The following is a 21,239-nucleotide window of genomic DNA, read 5'->3' as shown; positions in this document are numbered from 1 at the left end:
TTACTCTTGGGCGTAAGGAAGAAAGTATTTATTAATGAGATGTATGTCTGGTTCTTTGCACTCCAGAATATACATGTTGGATTTACACTGCTCTGCGGTACAAGCCAAACACCTTGATTAATCCTATCATGTGCTGTTTGATAGCAAACTTTCATTTTAAAATGGAAATAGGAGCTGAAGCTATTTTGCTCTTTGCCAACCCCCCATCCCCAACCAAATACATATAAGGGCTGCTACTTTCAGTGCCAACATTCATAGCTGAAGGGTTTGCGTCTGTTTTCTTCCAGTCCTCAGGAAGGAATCAAGGATCATTTGGCATTTTGGCATAATCAGCTATTGAGGAGTAAGTCCCAGGTATAATTAAGCCAATGATGTGCTAAGTAGACGGTATTCCACTTCTGGTAAGAGCCTGGGAACTTCTGTTGTATCAATGGAAGAGTAACACTGAATAACATGATAATAGATGTACTTTTGCCTAACACAGAGTTATAATTGATACAAGCTGGGTATTCAATGGGTCATCCACAGAAGCCCTTGCCTCATTGAGCAGCGGAGCATGGTAAGTGAGGCAGGGATCCACAGGGTCCTTTGCTTCACGGAATACCGTGACTAAGGTGGTGCCTTACAGGAGCATTTGCTTCGCGGGTGCACACGGGTGGGACATTCTGTAGGTGTTTAGCCAAATATTTCCGGCTAATGAAATTTCCTTTCTCTTTAACAATAATGCTCTAGGCAATGCCATTAAAAAACAATGTTAAGAAAACAGTTTGCAGAACTAAGAGCTCATCCCCATGGGCTTGTGTGGGATGTAAGTGGTAGGTCCCAGGCTTTGTGCTGGTGCCCTGCACAGGGGTGAATTTCACTCAGTGAGACACAGATGAAGTTAACTTGTTGGAAAATTTGAACTGAATATTTGCTGGGAATATTTTGCAGTAGTCACCTAGCTCTGGTGATGAGGCATGTGAGCCTCCCCCTGCTCCATTGGGGGAGGCTAGACACATGGCCCCGCCCCTGTCCGCTGGGGCCTCGAGTGCCCCCCTGCAACCAGAGCCCGAAGCACCCCTTGTCCACCAGAGACCCAAGTGCCCCCCCGCACCGCTGGAAGATCCTGGCCGAACCGTCCCAGGCCTCCCACCACCCTCAGCCCCAAGAAGAGCACCAGGCCAACGGCTGCCCCCAGTGTCAGCCTGGCCCCAGCACTGGGTCACTGGCCAGCCTCAGCGCCAGCACCTGGCTGCTGGCCTCCGGCCGGAGCTGCACTCCCACAAGCTTGTGGGAGTGGGTGGAGCATGGGTGGAGCCAGGAAGCTTAGCCTTCCCTGGCCTATTATACCCACTGTCCATGTCATGAGCGTAAATTGCGATGTTACAACTGATCTTTTCCATTTCTCATTTCTATCATTCTGTGAACATAAATTGCTTATGTTATTCCAATAACCTAAGTGAAAGCTACCACTTCAGGCATTTACTTTATATCCTTAGCAATTAAATATTGTTTGTTTGCTTTTTCTTCTGCCTGGAATTAAATCAGATAAGAAAACCTCAGGCCACTGGTATCAGAGACATGGGTATTAATGGGAGATCCTGCTGGGGAAATGTTCTGTTCATATTGAATTTAGAGACAAGTACCTTCAAAATAAAATAATGCTTCTTAAACTTCTATAGTTCAAAAGACAGTCAGAGGAATCAATAAGGAGACATAGTTTTTGGAATATTTTTTCATGTTGTTGAAGATCTAAAAGCTAATATTGATTCACACTGGCTGGATTTAGAAGGCTAAAAGGAGCCACCAAGGAATTATCAAAAGTTTGAAAGTCACATACAGCACAAGAAGTACTGTAATTAACTACTTGGTTAGAGAACATGTTGTGTCTGCCAACTACAAACCAGACAGTAGAGAAGTCTTACAGTCTACTTCGCTCCCCATAGTCTGATCCATGCTAGAGTATCTCATCAGATCTCACATGTTAAATCTATCCCTGAAAAAACACCCCTGTATTCTGTACCATCGTTGATTGATACAAAATACACTGACTACCATTAAGCCCCTATCAACTCAAAAAACAAAATCCAAAATAAAAACCCTATCCCAAGCAGAGTTTTGGCTCTGTAGAGGGAGAAGTGCCAGACTCTGTGACTAGGCACTTCACCATTGCTATTGATTTTATGTGGGAAGAACTCAGATAATGTGATGATGAGCGGCTGTATAAAACTTTACAGTAAATGGAACCCATGGCATGGATTTTAGCCTTGATATCCTAGCCAAATTCCAGCAAGGGTCATCACCACATTCTGCCTGCAATCTCAGTCAGACATAGTAGTATTCTTCTTTTGCTTCCCTGAACAGTTGTGCACTGCAGCTGTCGAATATTCAACAGAGTCCCACCCCAGAAGCAGCAGCAATGCAATGATGAAGTGATTTACAGCAGTGGCTTTCAACCTTTTTTCATTTGTGAACCCCTAAAAAATTTCAGATGGAAGTGTGGACCCCTTTGGAAATCTTAGATATAATCTGTGGACCCCCAGGAGTCTCTGGACCAAAGGGTGACAAATACTGTTTTATGGTAACAACAACCCTTTGCGGACCCCTTAGACATTCTCTGCAGACCCCTGGGGGTGTGCAGACCACAGGTTGAAAATCATTGGTTTACAGGATTACCACCCCCAAATGTTTAACAATTATGAGTCAAGCCACCAAAAATCTTGAAATTGGCTTAAAAATCACAAGATATTAAAATAATATATTTTCAGTTCCTTTTATTTGCCTTCTGGAGTTGGAGACTTTAGGGTTCAACATTTTCCAACTTTCTTCCACAACCATGAAGGCCAGAAGCTTCCTTTTTTTAAATAAAAGCAGAGGCTCTCCGGTAATAACTTGATTCCAGTAGCTGGAGCTTTCAGAAAAACACCAGATACAGTGACACTTGAAGAGCTGGGAACTCTGGATTTATATATATTGGGCCAGATCCTTAGAGACTAGAAATCAGTGCAGCTCCACTGAACCCAAGAGTGACATCCATTTATACCAGTTGGGGATCTGCTTGTAAGTGCCTTGGTATCTTTGAAGGTAAGAGGTGCTATCTAAATGCCTGATTTTCTGTTTTTGCCAATTCATGCCCCCCTCCTCCTCCCAGTGGCTGGACTTGCTCTTTGTGTGTCCTGCATGTTACCTTGTGATCTGCAGACAGCAGCTTTAAGCAGTGAGCCTAAAGGATGGTTTCCCACCCTCCTCTGGTCAAGCAGAGCTAGTCTCAGCTGGAAGCAGCTCTCTGCAGGTATTGTTGAAAGCAGAACAGATAAATATAATGGTTGTTTGTCTTTTAAATATTCATAGCAGATATGCAAAATGCGAGGCATGCAACATCCCTTTGTGAGGTAGGGTGACCAGAGAGCAAGTGTGAAAAATCGGGATGGGGGTGGGGGGTAATAGGAGCCTATATAAGAAAAAGACCCCAAAATCGGGACTGTCCCTATAAAATCAGGACATCTGGTCACCCTATTGTGAGGCGATGAACAGAGGTTGAAAACCAATGCAGCATTATGGAATTGGGAGGCCCCTCGCAGCAGCTGCTACTTCCTTGCTGTGCCATGTGCATTCTGCTCTCTTGTGGAGAAGCTCCAGTCAGAGGCAGGCTCTGGAATGCCTGCTCGCTCCCCTCTCATGCCTCAGCACTTTATATTTTTTGAGGCACGGTGCAAAACGTAACCCTCACAACAGCCCAGGATGACACTGCATTGGATTCACTGCAGTGTAGCTCACCAGGGGCTTGACGTGGCAGCACTTGGCATAGGCCCAGCTGGTACCCGGGTTTGAGGCACTGAGAGCAATGTTAGAAGGAGCTCTTCTGCCCTCCTGATCACTCATGCATTGGAAGAGAGAAGCAACTCGCTGCCAGGTGCAGTGTTGCCTTCCTTCTGCTCTAAGGATTGCTCACTGCCACCCTTCTCGTGCTGTGACCACAAGCTGACTTCTGCCTGGCATTGCCAAAATTCCCAAGGCCCTGTCACTGCTTGGTGCCCCCTCCCCCGCCCCTTCTCCTCTCACCCCTTTACTCTGACTCAGCTACCAGGCTCATATTACCCTTCTGCTGTCCTAACATCCGTCCTTCACTCCTTCCTATGGTTATTCTCCCCCTTCCTGAGTGGCCTAGTGCTACCTCCCTCCAGCCCTGTCCTGCTACTTGATCTATCTAGTGTTACCCACTTCCTGCCCTGCCCAGGCTGGCACTACGCCCACGTGCCCTGTGCCCCATGCTGAGCTGCCTAGTGTTCTTCCCTGTGCTGAGCTGCTCTTAAGTATGACCTGCCTGGAAGCTAGCGACAACTCCTGTGAAGGACAAATTGCTTGTACTCAGTATGAACGCCACTTACCCGTCTAACTGTTATACTTCCTATTATTTAAGGTAACAAAAACATAAATGCTCCACACTGAACGAGACTGATAAGAAAAGGAGGCAGCCAGTGGGGCATAGCCGCTGAGGCCAAAGTACATTCCACTCCAGAGATGCCAATGAATGAAAAGTAAAGAGACCAGGCCTCTCTTAGCTCTGGCTGACCCCACGGGACTCTGGATAGTGACAGATTCCTTTTGGCTTGTAAACTGCAGCTGATATGACCTGATAATTGGGAAGGGAGCAGATGCATGTCACACTGTATTAACCAAGTGACCATTTTTTCACACCGACAGGGAAATAGAAACTTTTTCTGGATGCTCAGCAGCAATGGCTCAGGTCTCCTGTTTCATTGTCTGCTCCTTTGGGGAGAGGAGTGGCAGAGATCTGGAGAGCTCCCCGTTGACTATTTTATGGAGTGATTTTGAATTAATCAAGTAGGGAATGAAAGGTCCTGGATTAATGGCTGAATAAACTGAAATCCATCCAGGAACAAGATGGGAAATGTACACAGAATATGTAGGCATGGCCCAGATGAATGGTGTTGATTCATTGGATGGCGCCCTTCCCTCTAAGGGTATGTCTACACTACAATTAGACCCCTGCAGCTGGCCCATGCCAACTGACTCTACTCACAGAGCTCAGTCTAAGGGTCTGTTTAATTGCAGTGTAGATGTTTGGGCTTGGGCTACAGCCTGAGCTCTGGGACCTTCCCACCTTGCAGGGTCCTAAGGCTTGGACTCCAGCCCAAACATCTGTGCCGCAATTAAACAGCCCCTTAGTCCAAGCCCTGTGAGCACAAGTCAGCTGCCACAGTGTAGACATATCCTAAGTCATTATTGGTCCACTTGCCCAGCATCATATTAAGGGGCATTTTACTCCTGGATGCACCATTGTTGGGCTGAGATGTCAAACCAAGGCACTGACTTGTCATTAAAGAGTCTGTGGCACTTTATGTTGGATTAGGAGGTTTATATGACCATGACCAAATTCTATCTCAAGCCATCAGAAATGAGATCCTGGCAGCCTAAGAGTTGGATATAGACTATCCCGTCACTTCCTGTCCTAAGATGTTTTGTGTAGCGTTGTAGTGCACTGTTAAATCGTTGATGTGTTCCATCCCAGGAGTGGCTATGATGTAATGGTGGGTGAAGTGTAGAGCTGTGTGGGAACTGGAATTTCCCTTACATGAAAAATTTCACAGTTCTGGGAAGAAAAAAAAAAGAAAGTCATTGTGAATTGGATTAAGAAGTCAGACATGTAACATTTGCTTGGAGAGGGAGAGTTTCAAAAACTTCCATTTCAGAAGAACCAAAATAGAATTTTTCAAAAATTTCTGTCCAAGCTCCCAGGCAACCCACCAGGCAGGCTGTATCAGAGCTGGAAAGCGTGGAAGAGTTGGGGAGAGCTCACAGGAAACTAAGCAGCCTGCCTGCCCGATGTCCATCCAATGTTTCAATGGAATCGACCCATTCCCACGAAATATTTTGAGCCCATCAAATTGGCATTTGCTGATAGGAGAAGCATTTTGTCAGAAAAATTTCAGCCAGCTCTAGTGAAGTGCATATTTCCTCCTTGATTCCCAGACAGGGAGGTCATATATTTAATTTGGACTCTTACATTTTAAATGACTCATGGTTGTTTTTTCACCATCACCTGGCCACCTGAATTTTAGCTGCTGCCCTTCAACAGCTTATTGTCTGGCAAGCCCTGTGACCTCTCTGTACTCAGTGACTCATTCTGGTCTCCCTAGTGATACCAGGCGACTCCCAAATGAAAGGAGACCCAGGATACTGATGTGTTAGAGAGGAAAGGTGTGATTTTAAGCCCGAGTGGTAATTTCATTGCATGGTATTATTGATTGCCCCCTATAAATAGTGACAACAGGTAGAGCTCAGAGCTGCTCTCAAGCTCAACCCTTCCCTTTATGACGGCCCTATAACTCTGCTGCCTCATCTGCAGTCTCCATAGCAACCACCCTGCTGGTTGTGAGAGACCCAGGAAGTGCTCTATTTTTCTGCAGCAGTTCTTTGGAGTATTGTATATGGAAGGGAAAAAAAGAATAACGAGCTGAAGGGGGCTGGCAAGATTTTGGAGTGAGGGATAAAGGGGGTGGGGGATTGCTATTCACAGTAGTGGGGACTTCTGCACTGCAATATCAACTGTCCTACCCTGCACTTAACACACTTCTAACAATAGGGCAAGGCCAGAAAGGCTCAGAGACTTAACTTTGGCACTAGTGACAGGTTAACCTCAAAAGGGTCAGAGGTTCAGCTAAGTATCCAGAAATTGGGCTGCTTCTCTCAACTGCTTGGCTGCAAATTTCAAAGCAATTTAAGGGATTCTCATTCATTGTAATTGGGAATTAGATATCCTTTAGGCAGATATGAAAATCTTAGCCACTGAATCTGCAAAATTTGGGCTGGAAATCTTTGGCGAAAAAGATTTCTCTTGCGATTCCTGATACATTGGGGTATGCAGGAAATCCTACAAGACCAGGGCAATGCAGCAGTTCTGGCTGAACGTGCAAAGGCAGCACAAAAATCAGAAATAAAGGGGAGGAAAGACATTTCTGAACTTCTTTTGAACTTTGAGAGGCTGGATTTGACCCTGGAGTTATCCAAACCAGTTCTCCATTTTTCAGAGGTACAGCATTTACTGTAAAGTTGGTCAAATTTTTTCCTATAAAAAGTTTTTTTAATTAAAAATGTCTTGGGTTTTTTGGCAAAAATTATTTTTTTCACTAAAAACTGTTGACTATTTAAAAAATTTTCACTAATTTTTGCATGAGTTTTTCTTAATAAAAAAATAGTCTCTGAATCATTATTGCAATAGTTACCAACATTTTTTATTTGCCAAACAACCCAGGTTTTGGTGAACAAAATTTTTTTATTACAATTTCAAGAACTTTTCAATAAAATTGCCAGTGGGAAAAAAATTGAAAGCACAGATCCATTTTGATCCCTGAAATTGGAAACAACTTTGAAAGATTTTGCAAAACATATATATCATTTTTTTAACCAGCTCTCTAGATTAGCCTTCCTGAAGAAGGTTCTTCTGTATCTTCTCTAACATCTTGTTACATTATAGTTGGGTGGTAACACTGCTGTATATAAGGTTGAGAAGAGCTTACATGGTATCTGGGCCCTAATACTGATATCACAGTGTGATAGATTGGATTGAGTCCAAACCTGTGTTCAGATAAAAATGCAACCTCCCCTTTTTTCTAAAGCCTTACTGCAGTATCATCTACCTAAGGAGAAAGAAGAACAGGAGTACTTGTGGCACCTTAGAGACTAACAAATTTATTTCAGCATGAGCTTTTGTGAGCTACAGCTCATGCTGAAATAAATTTGTTAGTCTCTAAGGTGCCACAAGTACTCCTGTTCTTTTTGCGGATACAGACTAACACGGCTGCTACTCTGATACCTAAGGAGAATAAGTTGAAAGGTGAGGTAAGGAAGGGAAGAAGAGAAAGCACATCCCAAATGTGATGGACAGCTGAAATTATTTCTTTGGGACATTAATAATGCTACCTACATTGTTCTGCATGTGGCACTCAGACACCCAAGAGAGCAGTGCCTTAGAAGTACTTATAATAGAAAAGATGAGACAGGATGTCCAGAATGGGCATGTGGGGAAAAAGTTTTCAAAATTTACTACCCCAAGATATCGGTGGGTAATGAGAATTTACCATCTTTGCCAACCTTGTTCCCACTCAGCTTTCTTTAGAGACCTGAAATTTACAGTATATCTGATCGCCAGGAAAACTACTTCAGACAAAGAGCTAGGGCCTTTATAAAGTTATTGTTCTCAGAGGTAATTAAAACTTATATCAGATCTCACCAAGGAGCAGGGAGATATTGAAAGCAAATGGAGGCAAAATAATATTAAAAGAACCTCTTGCCTCATCTTCAATTAGCCATGCTGTCTCTGGCAAGTTAACTGCATGGTTCATCACTGACGAATAACTACCATTAAAGTAATGGACTAAAACCTGTGAGACCGAGATCATTCATCGAGGGAATGTTTAGTCCCAGACCATTTGGCAGACAATGAGAGAAGGAAAAGGAGCCACTCTCTCACCAGTCTGAGTATCGACCGGCATATATGCTGAGTGCACTTGCCCCAATCTCATAACGTTTTTTCCTCACGAGATAGCACTGTAAATATTTTTAACTGGCTTTGCTTTTCTAAAGAATGAGGCGTGACAATAAAAGCAGACCCTTCCAAGCAAGAGGGACATAAAAAGGGTCATATCATTTTCTCTCCTTCTACCGGAGATTATGAAGTGCTTGGGAAGATGGGGAAACTGAATGATCCAGAGACCAGATTAATATCCCAGTTAGACCCGTGTGATTTTGTATTAACTCCCCTGAAACCAGTGGGCCCGACTCTGTTCCCTTTACACCACAGTAAATCTGGAGTAAATATCCTGAAGACAATGGGCCAGACTCTGCTCTCAGTTAAACCAATGTACATCTGGAGTAACCCCATGAACACAGCAAGCCAAATGCTAGAACCTGATTCTCTTCTCTGTTACACCAATTTTAGGCAGGGGTAACTCCCTTGGTTTCACTGGAATTAGAGTAACATAAAACTCATGTAACCAAGTAGAGAATCAGGCCTATAATTTGTTACCCAGGTATAAACCTGATGTAAACTCCATTGGCTAGCCAGAATAATTCACACCAAAGTGTCACCCCTACAGAATAATGATATATAAAGTGTTCCTTAGGATTGATCCATGATCCACAAACTTTACTACAGGTATAATCTAAGATACATAAGCTTCATTAAAATATTACAAAAGAGGTTTGTTTCTACAGCATTTAAACCTTATAGCTCTAGAACAAGTATAACCATCTTCAAATTCTGAGGGAAAGGGGCAGGAGCCAACTTCATTCAGTTGCTGTTATTATTTTTTTTATTATTTCTATACCATTAGAAATGAGCCTGACACTGCAAACAAATAAAAGACCCCGGGCCTCATCCTGCCCTGGTGTGCACCTTGTGCAGTCATTTACACCCACTTTGCACAGGTGTAAATAACTACACAAGGTGCCAGGCAATAGCGAATCAGGCCTTTCGTGTGAGTAGGCCCATGGGATTATTCCCAAAGGCAAGAGTTGGAAGATCATGTTTTACATTTAACACAAACCTGAGTCTCTTCTCCCACTGTTTTACATTGGGGTGACTGCATTAGCTTCAAAGGAGCAATGACGTGAAGGAAGCCCCGGGCCCAATACGAACAAGGGATGGCACACTGGTGAAGGGCTACAGCAGTGCTTTGATTTGTTATAGACAACTCTTAGCTGGGCCAGATCCTCAGCTGCCATCAATGAGCTAAGCTCCATCAATGTCAAGAGACCTAGGCTATATATATATATCCATTCTTTTTGTCCATAAGGCTGTTGATTTTCTGTCTTTTTATTATAAGAGAGTGCATGGAATCCAGTCTGTGTCACAACCCCACACACCTGGGTGTCCCCTTCATCTCAATGCAAGGCAATATGCTCTTGCTTCAGGGAGACCTAGCCCCATTTAACATAGACCTTTGGGGTTAGAAATATCCCTAATTAAGTGCCTGGTACCAAGCTCTGCAAAAGAAGTATAAAATGATGAGAGTCAATCAGTGATGATGGGAAATGCTGCTGTGTAATTTTCATGAGGCTGAAATAATACACCATTTAGCTCAATTCAGTCTCTAAAGGTCATTATTAATGCACAATGTTATAACAATTCTGTGGCTGTCTGGGAACTCCATGGTACTTGTCATTACAATACATACAATGGCCACTCAGAAGCTCAAGAAAGCAGTAGGGATAGAACTAAGATGTTCTGAAAGCAAAAGCACCAGCTCCTTTCCACTTGAGCTACAGGAGAATCTCCATGAGCTGTGAGCAGTATAGAGCCAGTGGCACACAATTGAGCAACTCTGAGACTATCCAGCAGAGGGAAGTGGTGCACATACATTCTCACCGTTTCATTATAATTTAATATAGTCTGTGTATAGCCCAAACTTTTAGCTCTCTTTATTGTTGTTCATGCCATTGGTGCAGCTCCAGAAACAATACAATTTATTTAAGATGTTTGTCCTGCTCTTGTCTGTCACTTATTATTCCTCCAGGAGCTGAGCCCTGACACTTCTACTGAATTTTAAGAGAAAGATGTTTCTTGTTGCTTCACCTGAACAGAGAGTCTATGACAGAACTTCTGCAAGAAGGAAACGGGGTCAGTATGAAAGCCAGTTGGAGATAAAAGGGAAGGGAACACTTCATAGGTGATTCTGAGCAGACTTTTCCAGCTGAGACCTGCCCTGCGCCATCACAGATGCTCTCCTACTTCCCTATATCACCCTGAGCAGTTTTCCCTCAGGGCAGACCTGCCCTTGAGCATTGCAAGAGTCCCTTCCTGGCTCAGCCCAGCTCTGCAGCCTGCCAGGAGCTCCCCTGCTTACTTGATCCCACTTTGAGCAGTGGGTTTTAGAAGACAGGATCAGCTGCTTCTTTCAGCTGTAGTCACTATTCTGTAACCAGCAGGTCCAGCAGACATGACCTGAACTTTGCATGGTATAAAGAGGTAAAAATCACCACAGAAGGCTGTTGAGTTCAGTGCCTATGATGAGAATATTAGCATAGTAAGTAACTGAACTAATTCCATTTGTATTACTTTGAGGTACTTTGAATAGGATATGATAAGAGTCTTCCTAGATAGCCGGCTTGCACTGCATGTAGCATTAATGAGAGGTCTTGGGAGCTGAGCCAGAGCAAGTCAGAGCCCTGGGAGCAGAGGCCTTTGAGGGAAATGACTTTCTGAGACTCTCCTATCTGACTGTGGGTTGAGTATCACTCTATCTTGATGATTCTTTTTCAATTGGCTGCTCAGAGTTGGCAAGCCATTTTAACGAGAGAGGTCATGCTGCTCTCTGACTTGCCTGGAAGTTTCAGTGCAGAAGCCTTGATTCAGCAGATAACTTCCTTTGCAGGGTTAGAGACCGTTGTGGGATTTATGGCACAAGAGTGGCAGACTCTTTAACGCACACAGAGAAAATGAATGGAAACGATATGTCGTACAACCACTTCTCACTGGCCTGCAAAATGCCCCAAATGACAAATATCACCCAGAAAGCCCAATATCCACCCTCACCCCTTTGCCAGGGTCACCCCAAACACGGTCTGGGATCTCTACTTCGCACACCCAGGGATCACTGCCCTACACTCTGCAAAATCCCCTCCACATCTATGCCGGGGTCACCACCCCACACATCCTGGCAACCTTTATGCCCATGTCACCCCACACACCCTGGGATCCCATTGCCCCACACTCTCTAGGATCCCCTCCACCTCTCTGCTGGGTCGTATGCCCCAGGATCACCACCCCACAGATGCAGGGAACCCCACACCCTTCTGCCAGGATCAACACCCCTACTGCCCATGCACCCACCTTTTGCCCCTCTACTGGGGTCAGGTCATTACTTATCCAAGCCCTCATCCCTCTCCCAGACTCACCACCCCCATAGCCCAGAGCCTCTATCATCCCTCCCCAGAATCATTCACATAATTGAGGTTACCCACTCCTGCCACTTATAGTTAGTTAGTTACCCATCCCAGGCTCTTGCTTTTCTTCAGAGCTTTCACACACAATGGCAGGGTCCCCTTTCTCCACAGTTCATTCACCCTCCTGTCCCAGAGTCCCTTCCTTCCTGTGCACTGCTGCACACAACACAGCATCCTTTTCCTTCTTGCGGCTCCCTCTCCCCAGGGTTTTCCCATCCCACAAATCACTCATTCACATGGCTCAGACAGATCAATCACTCACCCTTTCACTCCTGCAAAGAATCAGAGTTGGAGGGCAAGAGACACATGTTACTCCTGATACCATGACCACAAATTTCCAAGAGCTGACACTCTGAACAGCTTCCATCTGCTTCATTACAGAGCTGAGGTACAGGTACAGCTATTTATTAGGTACTAAAATTTAAATGGAAGCCATTTTTGAAGAACGAACTTTCCCAATGTTGCCTAAAAGTGATCAGATACGAAAAGCCGCATGGACAGATTTAACACTTGTCTCTGGTTTTGTTTAATAATTTGCTGACAGTATTGTTCTCTTTAAGACACAACAGTTTATCTTGTTTGATTGCAGGGATTGATTGGAAGGAGGGGAGATCTCCCGTAGTAGCCTCTGACTCATTGCAGATTAGACCGTGACGCCAATTGGACACTGTGGGTATGTCTACACTGTAGCTACAGGTGTATTTTCCAACTCGGATAGATGTACACACTAGCTTTGAACAAACTAGCACACGCCTGGGCAAGCTGCCTAAGTACGTACCTAGGATCCTGGACAGGAATGTACGGGGGCAGCTAGCCCATCCTGCCACCCCCATTGTAAGTACATCTACGCCTCCAGCTTCAGTGTAGCTATACCTGATGTCAAGTATGACAGACAGAGCTGGAAGCACCACCTATTATTAAGGTTGCCCAACACTTCCCATTATAAATCCCTTTTTTCAATCGCTTAAGTTATAACTTTGCCAAACTTAAACTGTTTGGGCTGAATTTTTCCCAGCTGGGTGTCTGCTTGAGGCTGGCTGAATTTATTTATTTCGTTACTTTAAATTTCAGCCAAAACAATCCATTTGTTTCACAGAAAGAGGTGAGGGGGAAATTTGCTGTTTTCCCCATGTTAAAATGCCAAATCTACATGCTGTGCTGTGTTGTTCATAACCACTAAGTCATCCCCTCCAAAACCTGCAATCAACCCAATGTTCCTGAGTCCCAACGCTCCTCTGCTTTACAGCAAATAGTTGTGTAGCCCTTTGTCTAAATGTGCATTATAGTTGGCTGAAAATATTCTGTTGAAAACTTTTCCCAGTGGAAAATGGCTTTTTTGCTGAAATGGAAATCTCCTCAGAAATGGCCATTTTAAACTGCATTTTGGATAATTTTTCAGGTTTTGGCTGCCAAAATCTTTTAAAAAATCAGTTTCTCAATGGATACCCCCCCCCAAATTACAAATAAAATTGTCAATACATTTTTAAAAAAACTGATTTTTTTTTCCCACAGGAAAAACACATTTCCTGACTAGCTTTTAGCATGTGTCTCATCTCCCTTTAGTGGCTGGTCCACATAGAGCCTAATAGCTTACTACTTCCTTTTGCTCAAGTAGCACAGGCCTGTGCTCTGGACCTAAAGGTCCCAAACCTTCTGATGACCCACGTGGGTTTCAATATAATGCCACATTTTTCAATCTTCTTTAAAAAAAAAATAAGCGGAAAATATGGGAGTGGGAGAAACCCTGATTGAGTCCAGTAACTCACTACAAGACGTTGTTACGGTTATTTGGATGCATTTAATGTGTAGTTCCATACCTTACCATACTTGGGTTTCTTTCCAGTTTAACCTTAGCTCTGAATTTCCTGGGATTGAAATGCTTGTTTTAGGGATAACTACAACATCCCTGTAAAGTTTTATACCTTTAAATTACTGGCATGTACTTTCAACCTTAACTTCATTTTTATGTTGTTGGTTTTGGTTGGTTTGGTTGGTTTTTTTGGTCAGGGAATATATATCAAATGTCTGATTTTGAACTTCACAGCATTCCTTGCAGTAAGAGGAAGGGGAATAAAAAGAACAGCTGGAAAGGTAAATTGCTTTTTGGTATGAATGTTTACCTATTGTTTAAGTTTGCTCCTGTGTGAAATTCCCTTTTGAATGAACCTTCTGCTGTTTCCTATTTAGAATATGTAATATCCACAGGATGCGATCGAAGACTGAGATTGAATATTGGATATGAATTGGCTTTGGGATGTTGAGCACACTGGAAATTTATGGGGAAAAAAATTCTCAGGGCTAGTAAGACATAGCATCCCAGCTTGTCATTATGCCCACTCTCACAATGTAAGCAATGTCAAGCTGGGTTACTATTTGGAGGGAGAACCTCCTAGGAAGCATAGATGTTGCAGGAAGTAGTTCTAGTGGTTCATTAGATTTCATCCTTCCCTCTGACTCTGTTACCTGCAGTAGAATTTAGCCAACCAGAGACGGGTGGTAGGAGGTGTAAACTTTTGGAGGAGAAATACAACCAAAGACCCTTCCCCCGAGGTGTGGTATTAAAGTTCCCATGGCACTTTTCCAAAGACTGGAGGAATTAGCCCCAGAGTCCCTGGCCAAAGTCTAACTCAGGTAGCCTAGGTTTCTTTATGTAAAACTGAACCTGCAATTTCAGTTGGATATAGTATTCTCCTTCACTTCCTGAATTGCCATCTGGTGTTCTGGATGCTGTAAAACAGCCGCCGTATTTCACTTGAGCCGCATCAGTTGTAAATGATGAGAGCCATGTAAATAATTTGTATGTTGGGGCCTGTCGCAGGCCAAAGCAATCAAGGGACCAAAGCACCAGAGGGGTTCTGATCAAACAAAGCAAGCTTCTCCTCCTTTGGGGTTTGTTTTCCCTGTCCGTCTTCTAGTAGCACAGATTCTGCCAGAGGAATTGAGTCAGTAACACAAGCCCCTACCATTCAAAAACAATGAGTCAAGCCTCAAAAAAATAATACATTCTGGGTCCCTTGTATTTTTTTCTGGTTTCTAAGCCTTGAGGGTGTAGTCAGGGTCACATTCCAAGCTTTTCTCCACAACCATGAAGGCTAGAACTTTACTTTTTTTAACGAAAGCTGAGATTCTCACAAAATCATATGACTCTAGGAGCTGGGCCTTTAAGAAATGCATCAAATATCATGAAAGCAGGCAACGCTGATGATTCAAAGTGTCAAACAAACCAATTGCGACTCCTAGTTCTTTTTTCCTTAGGCTTTTTTCCCTCCTGTAAATCTGATTCCCCCACAAACTGTCATGGTCTAAAACAAGCTTCCCCTCCCATGGATTTATTTGTGAAGAATTTGGGGGTAGGAAAGACCCTTAAACAGGCAGAGTTGGCTTATCTTTTTCTGGAATAATCTCAACCTTTTTGGTTTATAAACTAAGAAAGCTGCTTAAAATATCCCACCCCTTCCCAGCATGCTTTTTTGGGGTTCTAAACTACAACTGTGACTACACTGGAACTACATTTCCCAGCAGCCCCTGCATACAGAGGCGGAGGAGTGTTCTTGCCCATCCTTCAACTGGGAGTTCCAGTCTCAGGCCTTGAACAAAGCCAGCATCCTGCGGTTTCTTCTCAAACTACCCATTAACTTCCCAAACCCATGTAATTAATAGGGCTATTCAGTGCTGGAGGACACCAAACCTCTAGCATGGTGGCATGCCAGGTGTACCATCACTCAGAAAAAAAGCACTCTAGGCACTTCAATAGCTAGGCCTGGAAGGGGCTAGCCCTGGTTGGTTCCAATAAGAACCCAGACGCAAGGCTAGGGGAAAGGGGATTTTACTAGAGCTGGCAGGAATGGGAGAGGTTGCAGATACCCTAGGTACAGGGGCTTAACAGGTACAGTTCAAAGTGAGCAATAGCAGTTCCTGTTTGGGACAGCCCAGTTGAGAGTTGGGGCCCTTCAGACCTAATACCTGGGGTGCCCTCTCCAGTCTCTTTTCAAGCAAATAAGAGCTTGCAGGTTTCCAGGCCAGGCTCAGTTAGTGCCTCTCATTGAGATTCCTCTGCACTGGCTCCCTGCCCAGCTGCTGCTGCTGCTGCTCCCCCATAAGTCTGCCAACAGGGGAGTTAGCGTGGGAGTTCCCATTGGAGGAGCAGATGAGGAGGATGAGAGCAGCAGCTGTGGTATGTACCTGGTCCTAGCAGGGGACCCAGCCTGTAGACTATGCCAGGTTGGGTAAGGCAGCAAAAATTGAGGCGCAGGTGATCTTCAGTGGGATTCTACCTCAAGGAGGGCTTTGTGTATGGGTGGGGGGGGCTTGGGGGGACAGACAAACTGTTCTCAGTGGATGGCTCCACCTAAGTAGAAAGAGGAAGGACTTCTCTAGGAGGAGGCTGGCTCATCTGATTAAAAGAGCTTTAAACTAGACACAGATCTATAAGTCATACTGGAAGTACTGTGTCCCCTACCGAGTTGGTGAAAAGGAGAGAGGAGCCCAACAGGAAAAATTAGGATGTGTGTTCACCAATGCGAAAGCTTAGGTAACAAAATGGAGGAACTGGAGCTCCTGGTCCGATGTGGAGTACAGGTGTAAGGAAGGGTATGCTGTTTAGAAGAAAAGACCAAAGCAGGTAGGGGGGGAGAGTAGCACTGTATATCAAAAATGGTGTGAAATGTAATGAGATAACTAAATGCAATGAATAATAATGGAGTCTGTTAACTGCTTTCATGGGGGACTTTAACTTCCCGGATATAGATTGGGAAACAAATGCTTTTAGACCTAGCTGGATGAGCAAGGACTGGAGATAGATTAATGTAGTTCCTATATTCAAGAAGAAAAAAAGTGACCCGGGAACTATAGGCCTGTTAGTCTAACATCTGTAGTATGCAAAGTCGAAGATAATTGGGTTATGGAAAAAGATGGGGATCGAAATGAAAATCCAGAGGTGGATAAGTCTATTTTATTGCTGACCTGGAACCAAGAGTAGGAGTGGGCTTCCAGAGGAGAGAGAGACTTGTAAAACTGAGTATTAGTAGTAGGATGAAATTCAAAAGTGAGAAGTGTAAGGTTATGCATTTGGGGATGACTAACAAGAATTTGGAGTTGTGTGTGTTTGTTTTGGTCTCCCATGTTAAAAAGGATGAATTCACTAGAGAACAGGTACAAAGAAGGGCCACTAGAATGATCCGTGGAATGGTTTGTTTTCCTTAACCAAAAGAAGGATAAGAGGAGATATGATTACACTCTTTAAATATATGACTTTTAGATTAAGCTAGATAAGTTTATGGAGGAGATGGTATGATAGGATAACGGGCTTTGTCAATAGGTCATTTAGTGCAACACTGGTAAATAGTACAAATGGGTCAATGGGTATGATATAACTTTTGCAGAGGGTTTGCTGGAGAGTCTCATCTTGCAGGAGGTCAGACTAGATGATCATAATGGTCCCTTCTGATCTTGAATTCTATGATTCTATGAAGTCCCAGACAGACCTGCACCCAGCTATAACGTCTGGCACTCACAGCCCGTCCCACATGCGGTTCCTAGGGGTTCCTCTCTGCATCCAGTTTCTCTTCAGTTCCTGGCTTGCAATAAGCCTGCTGCTTCCTAATAGAGCCTGGCCACTTACTGGTTCAGGACTCCCTCTCCCTTATCTGGCCAGGGGGAAGGGGCTACGCAGTGGGAAGGGGGTTGATGGGAGTTGTAGTCTCCTTCTCAGCAGACTCATCACAGCTCTTTCCTCTCTCTGAATACATGCATTCCCAACCCACAACCCTATGCCAGGAGTAAAACCCTAGAATGGCATGTAAAAGCAACAAAGAATCCTGTGGCACCTTATAGACTAACAGACGTTTTTGCAGCATTTTGCAGCATGGTGAATATGAATACCTTTCAGATCAAGTGGTGGAAATTTCCAGGGGCAGGTTTATAGAATGGCATGGTGATGGACCTGCAAGTTTCCTTTGACAGCCTTAAAGGGTACATTTGTACCACTTCAGAGCCCAGTCTTTTCCCCATTTTAGTCAGTGGGAGCAGAAAGCAGTCCTTAATAAAGGCTCATCTCTGATTGAGACATTGCTCTGGGTGATTCAGTTAAAGATGTGTTTCAGGAAGCTTTGAGTCAGTCTACTTAACACAACTGCAGACACTCAGCCTGGACTGGGAGGAAGATGGCTTCTTCCATGGAAGGGTTTAATGTGGTGTCTTTTAGTAACCAGCAAGAGGCATGAATGCCCTCTCAAGCTCTCACCAGTTTTGGAAGCAGGTGTTAACTTACAAAGTGACAAGAGGGTTGGGGGTCAAATATTAGAACCTTTTCAAACACATTAAATTAGTCTCACGGTGGTTCAGCTTCATTAAATGTTTCCTTTGAAGCCGTTCCCATTAGAAACCCTCAATCATTCACAGTGTTATCATTCACATTTATAGTTGTGTGTCCCAGTGAATAATTTAGATGGAAAAGACTGTGAAACTTTAATTCCTAAGCTAACTTTCCAGTAACTCTTCCTGGTTTGCTACTGAAACTCTCTGAAACCTGAGTTGTTGAAGCTGCTGCTGGTGACTCATCATCTTAGCTAGTATTTTTGAAGTATATTAAAAATATCAGTTACTAAATGGAACATTTTTTTCTCTTCAGAAATCATTCTTTTTAACTGGCTTTTATGCAGAGTAGGCACTGGGCTATTTATGGAGTGGAATCACACTGTCTGTATCTGCTGATAGTCCTAATCACGTAGGTTAGTGGATCTGAGCACAAAAAAATTTAGACTGAATGTCAGGACAAATTTCCTAGCAGTGAGCTATTTCTCAAGGAAGCAAAGGAACAGGGGGAAGCTTCATTACTTGAACCATCTAAAACAGGACTGAACAAAGCACTGGACAATAGGGAGCAATCCTGCATTTGCAGAGAGGAATGGACTAAATATTCTAAGAGGGGGTTTCTTTTCTTCTCTATTTCTAATTTCTTTGCTATTGAAACCCGAATTGTGTACTTTCAGTGTGAGATTTACCCCTTTGCAGAGGGACTCCTATCAGTTTAAGTGGGACTTTAATGTTGCACATGCCTGGTGTGAGCTGTCTGCACAGGGCTGAATTCCAACCTCAGTGGAATCGTTAAAATCCAGAGCAGAAGATTGGATGGCTCTAGGGGCCGAATAACAGGGACCTTCAATCTCTAGGTCACTGATCTGAGTTGAGACCAGGTTGGTGAAGACTAAAGGGGCCAAATCATCTGCTGATATAAATTAACATAGCTCCACTGGCTTCAATACATCAGTTTATGCCAGTTGAGGATCTGGCCCAAGAAGATTTAATCGCTGTTCTATGAAGGGAATTGATGGTCTTGGCCCATTGCCTGATGAACATATGTCCATGTCTAAGCCACGTCCACATTCAGTACCGTCGTTGACAGATAGCTTCAGCTTAGAAATGCCTTTTAGAGTGAGCGGACTTAGACAAAAAGCCTCCCTTGCACCCCAGAGGTAGTCCCCTTCAGGTCATGCCTGAGGTACATTGGCAGGGCAGTGTTGAGGAAGTTTTCAGTATCACTGACTGCCCTTTCTGGGTAGGGAACTTCATTCTCCAGCCCTGTTCACCCAGTTCTTTCACAACCAGTCCCACCTTCGTGTATTTAAAATGACATGAATTCATGGAGAGGTGAGTGTTTCCAGTGTGCAAGGGTTAAAGGAAGTTAATCTCTCCTCTTTACAACTTTAATGCCAATAAAGCAGAAATGTCTCAGGACCAGATTCTCCAAAACACTCTGGCTGTTTTAAACCATTCTGGAGAGTAAGCCCACCCACCCTGCGGAGAAACCTCATTTCCGCCACTTTTACCTGGAATCTCATCCTTTCTGTCATTACCGAAAGTTCATGACTATAAGTGAGGATGGGGACGTAAAGCCACCTGTAAACTGAGAGCTTTGTCCAAGAACTCAGCTCCTGCTTCACCACCATGGATCGGTACAGCGCCCGCACCACTGCTGCCACAGCACCAATCCCACTTGCCATCACTTGTGAACAAGATCCCTAGATACTTGAACTTGTCCACTGAGGGGAACTGCTCCCCTCTGACCTGGAGAAAGCAGTTCATTTTCTTCCGGGAGAGGACCATGACCTCTGATTTGGAGGTGGTGATTCTCATCCCAGCTGCTTCACACTCAGCAGCAAAACGTTCAAGTGTGCGTCGGAGATCGCAGTCCAAAGCCGCAAGAATCTGCAAGAATCCGACACTACTATCTGCAAACAGCAGAAATGCCACCTCCGAGTCCCCATACCAGATGCACTCCACAGCTCAGCTGCACCTTTATATCTTTCCATGAAAATCATGAACAGGAGTGGGGAGAAAACACACCCTTGGTGAAGTCCAGTGCCCATCTTGAACGAACTCAACTTAATGCCAAGAATATGAACACAACGCAGCACCGGCACCTCATACTCCCACAGCATTTCCCACAAGACATCACAAGGAACGTGGTCATATGCCTTCTCCAGGTCTACAAAACAAAGGTAGACAGGATTCGCAAACTCCCACGACCCCTCGAATATCTGTGAGGGAGCAAAGAGCTAGTCCATTGTTCCAGGGCCAGGACACAATCTGCATTGTTCCTCCTGAATCTGAGGTTCAACTTCTCTTCAGCACCCTGGCATAGACTTTGGCGGGGAGACTGAGGTGTATGATTCCCTTGTAGTTGGAACACACCCTCTGCCCGGGCCATATGCAACTAGCCTCTTTTTCTGCAGTGGTTCCTGCTGAAGTTATCACTGACTAGTGTGGGAGAGTGTCCTACTGCAGGGGAATAAGGCTGCCATCTCTAGAAACCTTTGGGAGAGGACTGCAGTGTACCTGCATGCAAGTTTCATTGGGATCTCTCGGGATGATTCTCGGGACATGCCTGTGTACGGGGCCGGCTTTAGGAAGTGTGGGGCCCAATTCGAACATTTTCACCAGGGCCCCGGCAGGGATGACTTAAAAAAAAGCCTTTCATTTCTTCCATGTATTATTTACTTTCCATAACTATATAAATAATAACAAAATTATATATTATGTACATTGTGTCATATATTATAAATATCAAGTTGGTTAAGAGGAACTTTATTGTACACCTCACCTATATGTTTTTAAAACTTTACCTTCCTTGCTTTTTGTTCAGCAAAATCTTTCAGTATGGTGCCTAACTGTAAGCTCTTCATTACTTCGCATTCAATTTATATGATTGCCAAACTGTTTAATCGGTCTTCCTGCATTGTTGATCACAGATATGTTTTAATTAGATTTAACTTCAAGAAGCTCCTCTCTCC

The 21,239-nt window shown here is 44.0% G+C and overlaps 2 long non-coding RNA genes across 2 annotated transcripts; one reads left to right on the top strand and one right to left on the bottom strand.

Annotated features, from left to right (window-relative positions):
• Nucleotides 1–5,458: 5,458 nt before the first annotated feature.
• Nucleotides 5,459–6,272, bottom strand: LOC120400020. The gene is made up of 3 exons (XR_005595469.1): nt 6,011–6,272; nt 5,752–5,901; nt 5,459–5,596 (listed from the first exon to the last, which is right to left on the bottom strand). It is a non-coding gene; the product is annotated as an uncharacterized LOC120400020 (long non-coding RNA).
• Nucleotides 6,273–6,901: 629 nt separating this feature from the next.
• Nucleotides 6,902–12,616, top strand: LOC120400018. The gene is made up of 3 exons (XR_005595468.1): nt 6,902–7,036; nt 10,521–10,624; nt 12,539–12,616. It is a non-coding gene; the product is annotated as an uncharacterized LOC120400018 (long non-coding RNA).
• Nucleotides 12,617–21,239: the final 8,623 nt, after the last annotated feature.

Source organism: Mauremys reevesii, linkage group 3 (assembly GCF_016161935.1).
Source record: "Mauremys reevesii isolate NIE-2019 linkage group 3, ASM1616193v1, whole genome shotgun sequence".
NCBI lineage: Eukaryota > Metazoa > Chordata > Testudines > Geoemydidae > Mauremys > Mauremys reevesii.
Note: the sequence above shows the minus strand (reverse complement) of the source record. Positions and strands in the feature narration are given on the sequence as shown.